Below are 6,389 nucleotides of genomic sequence, written 5' to 3'. Positions count from 1 at the left end.
CGGCTGATAGGGCGTTTGTCCCAGCCCACAGGCCCCCACTCAGGGCTCCTCTAGGCCTCCATCTCGATGGTAAGATCCAGCGCCTGTGCGGCCATCTTTTATTTGGGCAACGTAGAAATAGGACACATATGAAAAAAAGTAAAAGCGAAACAGAGACATAGACACAGTGCATTTATATTACACCCCTCTAAACTCTTATTTAGTACAGAGAAATTTCTCTCTGGCCTCGTCAGTCTGACTGTATAGCTTCTTTCGTCGGAATGGAAAGGCGGAACACAGTGTATCATGTGACTTCCAGTCCTTCCGCCTATTCCCCGCCAGGCCTCCCCTCTCTCTTCTGATTCGGGCGCTATGAGATGACGCCAGCGTTTCAAGCCAACAGCTTTCTTGGTCGCGCAGTTGTGTTCGTGGTTGGAAAGGTAACGGTCAACTTTTTGCACAGATGTTTGCTTTTCTTATTAGTCGTCACTTTGTCCCGTTTTTCTGAGCATAGCATAGTTTTTAAGCAATCTTCATAGCTCCGAGAGCCTTCCTTTTTCTTTTGGACCCCTGGCTCTTACTCCGGGGTTCTCCCCAGTTCATTGGAGCTGCTCGGGTCTTCTGACATACCGCTGTACCCCGGCCAAGTTTCAGGGCCCTGCTCCCTGGTTTGCCCGTGTTTTGGTTTTAGCTTCCCCGGTTAGTTGACCGAAGCCCTGAGAATGTTTATGCCTCCCTCTCCATTCCTTTTTATAAACGTATGTGTATCATTTTCGTGGTCCCTGTATATTAGGCAGTGCATATCTTCATTCATTCATTCAATTAACATTTACCAATCCCCCAAAGAGCCACTGACAGCTTAACTTTATCAGGAAGAGGAGACTTGCCTTGTACTTGTTAATCCTTGAAGTGTAGAAAATTACGACATTCCTTCAGTCTTTTTAGAGACAGATAATTACCGAGAGCCTTCTATGTGTGAGACACAGTGCAAGGCAGCCGTGTTCCCTGCCCTGTTACCTTCTATGGGAGAGACGATAAAAATATTTAACAAACAAGATAGTCACAGATTGTATGCTGAAGAAAATAAACAGTAATAGAGGAGAGAATAATTTTCTCTGAGGTGGTTTAGGCTTAACCTGATGAATAGGTGATTGTTAAGGTTGTGCAGGTTAAAAAGTGATATTTAAAAAATTCAACGTTGATACAAATTTGATATAACATAATTCAATGCAGAAATAGAACGGTCCTGGTCCATCCTACACCCCATGAGTATCTCTCCAGCATTAAAAGTTTGGTGTATATGCTGCTTGATATTTTTCTGGGCATACATGCACATTAACATCATTCTTCAATGCAATGCACTGTTGTATTCTTTTTTCCCCAGCTATGTATGGTTTCACTCCAGTGTATATAGATTTTTATCTCCTTTTTAAAGACCGCATAGTACTTTGTAGAATAAGTGTGCCATAATTGATTAAATCATTATCTCAAAGGTGGATGTTTAGTCATTTCCATTTTTAAAAAAGTGGCAAATAGTGTTACAGGACACACATTTTCAGTGTTGCTGTAGGAGAAATTCCTAGAATAGATACTGCAGGTTGAACGATAGCTGCATTTTTTTAAATTGTGAGTGAATGCTTTGTGGAAGAGAAACACATGTCACTGGGAAAGGCAGGAGGAGTAACTAATGACAGCCCCAAAAGGGAACTGTTTAACTTAGTTTTAAGTCTAAAGTTTTGGGAAAACCCAAAGAAAAGGGAATATTATAAGAGAGTATGATTTCTTCAGAAATCAGGAGGAAAAAGGACTGATGAAGTGGTGTAAAAAAAAAAGCAAAATTGCCTGTAAATACTGCATCAATCAGCAACAATTGAAAGGTAGCAAGGGTAGGCAGTCCATTGATTAAAATTTAGATTGTAATGTGGAGTCACTTTTTCAAGAATTGTTCAGTATAATGAATTGTGCTTTTTAAGTCTAATATTTCCCTTCAGATCCTGGCATTTGTATATCAGACACCAGTCTTTATTGATTGGCCCACAAACTCTAAAATATAACCAAAATTTTCTAAAGTGTTCGGAGGACTGGAAAGAAGTAACACAATATTGAGGGTGATAGAAGTGGCTGGATACCCTCTGCACGTGGGCATTTCATAGAAGAGAGCAAGGAAGGTTTGGCTCATTTGTTGAGAGCTGAGCATCTTTAACAGGTCCATGGTTGTCTTCAGCTCTCCTCTTTTCTTTATAAGTCCACACCAGAATCATCTCTAAAAGTCCCTTTGTGGCAATTGACACTAAAAGTCTTCCAGCCTCTTCCTTTATCCTGTTCTAGAGCTGCTTCCACATTTGCAGGTCTTTGTTAGTTACAACAGCAGCCCACTCGGTACCAAAATCTGTATTAGTAAGGGTTCTCCAGAAAAACAGAACCAACAGGATTTTTTATCGATTGATTTGTTTGTTTATTTATTTAAGGAATTGGTGCACTCAATTATGGAGGCTGAAAAGTCCTACAATGTGCAGTCAGCAAGTTGGACACCCTAGAAAACCGGTGGTGTAATTCAGTCTGAGTTGGAAGGTCATCAGTGAAGCTGATGGTGTAAATCCAGTCCAAGTACAGGAGAAGAACGATGTACCAGCTCAGCAGTCAGGTAGAGAAGGAACAAATTCTCCATTCCTCTTCCTTTTGCTCTGCTCAGGGCGTTAATGGGCCCCAGATGATGCCCACCCACTTTGGGGAGAGCTGCCTGCTAATCTCACTGGAAATACTCTGACAGACAAACCTGTACATAATGTTTAGCCAAATATCTGGGTACCCTGTGACCCAGTTAAGTTGACACATAAAACTAACTACTACACTGGGCAACCACTGATCTGTTCTCTATCCCTACAGTTTTCCTTTTCCAGAAGGTCATATAAACGACATTATATAATATGTGAGCTTTTGAGTCTAGTTTCTTTTACTTAGCATAATATGTTTGAAATCCATGTAGTTGTGTAGACCAGTAGTTTCGTTTTCTCTTTTTTATTTGCTGAGTGGTATTCTATTACATGGATATTTTGCAGTTTGTTTATTTACTCTTTTGTTGAAGGACTTTAGCATTTCCTCCAGTTTTGGAAATTATGAATAATACCACTCTAAACAGTGATTTGTAGGTTTTCATGTGAACATAAGTTCTCTTTTTCTCTAGGATAAATACCAACAAGTGGGATTGCTGGGTCAAATCATATGTTTAAATTTTTAAGAAACTGTCAGACTGTTTTTCCAGTTTCTGGTCTCATTTTGCATTCTAATCAGTAAAGTATGAAAGTTTTAGTTGCTTTACATCCTTCTCAGCACTTGGTGTTGTCAGGATTTTAAATTTTTGCCACTGTAAGTTTGTAGTGGGATTTCACTGTTTTATTTTCATTTCACTAATGACTAATGGTGTTGGGCATATTTTCATGTGTTTATGTCCTACCTATATCTTTGGTGCAGTGTCTTCACATCTTTTATCCATTGTTTTATTGATTGGTTGTGTTCTTATTATTGAGTTTTGAGATTTCTTCATATATTTTACATAGGATTCCTCTGTCAGATATGTGAATTTTAAATATTTTCTCCCAGATTGTGGCATCTCTGTTTATTCTGTTCAGCTTCTTTCACAGAACTGAAGTTTTAAATTTTGGTGAAGTACAGTTTGTCAGTTTTTTTCTTTTATGAATAATGCTTTTGTTGCTGTATCTAAGAACGTTACCTGTTCCAAGCTTATGAAGATACTCTCCTATGTTTCATATGAAGAGTTTTATGATTTATACAGTTGACCATTGACCAACACGGGTTTGAACTGTGTGGGTCCACTTATACATGGATGTTTTTCAATAAATATGTTGGAAAACTTTTCGGAAATTTTTTACATTTGAAAAAACTCACAGATGCATTACATTGCCTAGAAATATTCAAAAAATTAAAAAAAGTTAGGTATGTTGGGAATGTATAAACTATGTGCAGATAGAGATTTAACATACAGAATGTATATTAATTGACTGTTTATGTTGTTGGTAAGGCTTCTGGTCAACAGTAGGGTAGGAAGAAAGAATGGAGGGTATCCATGAAGACTGAACATGTAGATAATACTATTTTATTTTGTACAGATTCAAGATGTAATTCAATTGGGAAGTAACAGTGCAGAAGAGAACTTTTGTTAATATGCTGGTATTTTTTCTCAGATTGTTAAAATGACATTTCAGAATTTAAAAATTCTAATTGAACTCTTGGATTTCAATTTCAACTTCATAAAGCTGAAAGAATTGCACAATTTAATGACAACTGTGCAAAATAAACCCTAAGTAGACTCTCAAGTCCTACTTACATAAAAATCAGCTTATACAAAACACCGTACTTTTAAGTCCGCAGCCTTAATAAGTACTTTGTGCCAGTTACAGCCCCAAGGATCTTTAGCCTCTTAATAAATTTTCCTTACTATATATAAATAAGTGGTTAACTTCAGCTACACATAGGAACCACCTGGTGTGCTTTAGAAAATAATGAAACCTGGTCCTATCCTTAGCAATTCTGATGTAATTTTTTTCTTTTTAATTGTAATGAAATACACATAATAAAGTTTTTTACTGGTGACATTTAGTACATTCACAATATTGTGCAACCACCACTCTAGTTCCAGGATGTTTTCATCACCCAAAAGGAAAACCTTTACCATTAAGCATTCACTTCCTATTCCCCCATCTCTGCAATTACTAATGTATAGAAATAAAACTGATTTTTGTGTGTTGATCTTGTATCCTGCTGCTTTGCTGAATTTATTTATTAGCTCCAATAGGTTTCTGTTGTGTATTCTTCAGGGTTTTTTTTTTTTTTTTTAACATATCAGGTCATGTCATCTGTGAATAGATACTACTTCTTTTCCAATTTGGATGCCTTTCATTTCCTTTTTTGATCTAATTGATTTGGCTATAACTTCCAGTACAATGCTGAATAGCAGTGGTGAAAGTAGATATCCTTGTCTTATTCCTGGTCTTAGGAGGAGACTTCTCAATCTTTCACTATTAAGTATGATGTTAGCTGTGGGTTTTTCGTAAGTGCCCTTTGTCATGTTGAGGCAATTCCCGTTTGTTCCTAGTTTGCTGAGTGTTTTAACCATGAAAGGATGCTGTATTTCTGGATCAATTGAGATGACTGTATGAGATTTTTCCTTCATTCTGTTAATGTGGTGTGTTACATTCATTGATTTTCATATTTTGAAACACCTTTGCATTTCTGAGATGAATCCCACTGGATTGCAGTTTATAATCCTTTTAATTTGATGGTAGATTCAGTTTGCTGGTGTTTGGCTGAGGAGACCTGTATTCAAAGGACTGTTGGTCTATAGTTTTCTTTTCTGTGGTCTCTTTGGCTTTGGTATCAGGGTAATGCTAGCCTAGTAGAATGAGTTAGGAATTGTTCCCTCATCTTCTCTTTTATTCTAGGAGGTTGTGAAGGGTTACTATTAATTCTTGAAATATTTGGTAGACTTCACCAGCAAAGTCATGTGGTCCTGGACTTCTCTTTGTTGGGAGATTTGTAAGTCTGTTGAAATATTCTATTTCTTCTTCAGTAAATATATATATTTCTAGGAGTTTGTCCACTTCATCTAGGTTATCTAATTTGTTTGCTTATAATTGTTCAGATTATTCTCTTATAATCCTTTTTACTTCTGTAAGATTGGTGTAATGTCCCCACTTAGTTATTTCCATCATGTCTTTTTTTTTAGTCTATCTAAATGTTTGTCAATGAAACATTTTGTTAACATTTTCAAAGAACTAACTTTGATTTCATTGATTATCTCTATTGTTTGTCTATTTTATCTCCACTCCAATTTTTATTATTTCCTTTTATTTTTCTTAACTATGAATTAATTGGCTCTTTTTATAGTTCCTTAAGGTATAAAGTTTGGTTATTGATTTGAGATCTTTCTTTTTGGGCATCAGGGTTTTAAAAGCTTCCTAGTTGATTCTGATATTAAAAGACAAGATTAAAAATACTGCTTATAAGGCCAGAAAGCAAGAGAGCTACTGGGGTTGAGTCAGATGGACTCAGGAACCAACCTGAAGAGGTTCCCACTGAGTTGGGGCATTTTGAGTATCAAAAAGAATAATAATTGCAATATATTGAAACATATATGTTATACTTGAAGCCATGAGTTCATAATGACAAAAGTCATTGGTCATCTACGGAGGATGTTAGGAAGTAAAGTTATTACTTCAGAGTTATTACCTATTAGAAAAGAAATTAAGAGTAAAGCATTTATTCTGCCTTTCCTAATGAATTATACTTTGGATAACCAAGTGGTTGATAGAGGGAAGTATCTCTTCATATAAGCATTCTAACTAATAAATTAAGGAGGACTGATAGAATTATAATGTCACCGTTTTGTAACT

General features: G+C 36.4%; 1 protein-coding gene across 1 annotated transcript in view; it reads left to right on the top strand.

Annotated features, from left to right (window-relative positions):
- The first annotated feature begins 315 nt into the window (after positions 1–315).
- Positions 316–6,389, top strand: part of COL5A2 (collagen type V alpha 2 chain) — a 288,171-nt gene continuing 282,097 nt past the window's right edge. The window contains exons 1-2 of the mRNA XM_045520436.2: positions 316–419; positions 2,448–2,623. The gene's annotated coding sequence lies outside the window, so the exon portion shown is untranslated. The remainder of the gene's footprint in view (positions 420–2,447; positions 2,624–6,389) is intronic.

The sequence above is a fragment of the Camelus bactrianus genome, chromosome 5 (genome assembly GCF_048773025.1).
Source record: "Camelus bactrianus isolate YW-2024 breed Bactrian camel chromosome 5, ASM4877302v1, whole genome shotgun sequence".
Lineage (NCBI taxonomy): Eukaryota > Metazoa > Chordata > Mammalia > Artiodactyla > Camelidae > Camelus > Camelus bactrianus.
Note: the sequence above shows the minus strand (reverse complement) of the source record. Positions and strands in the feature narration are given on the sequence as shown.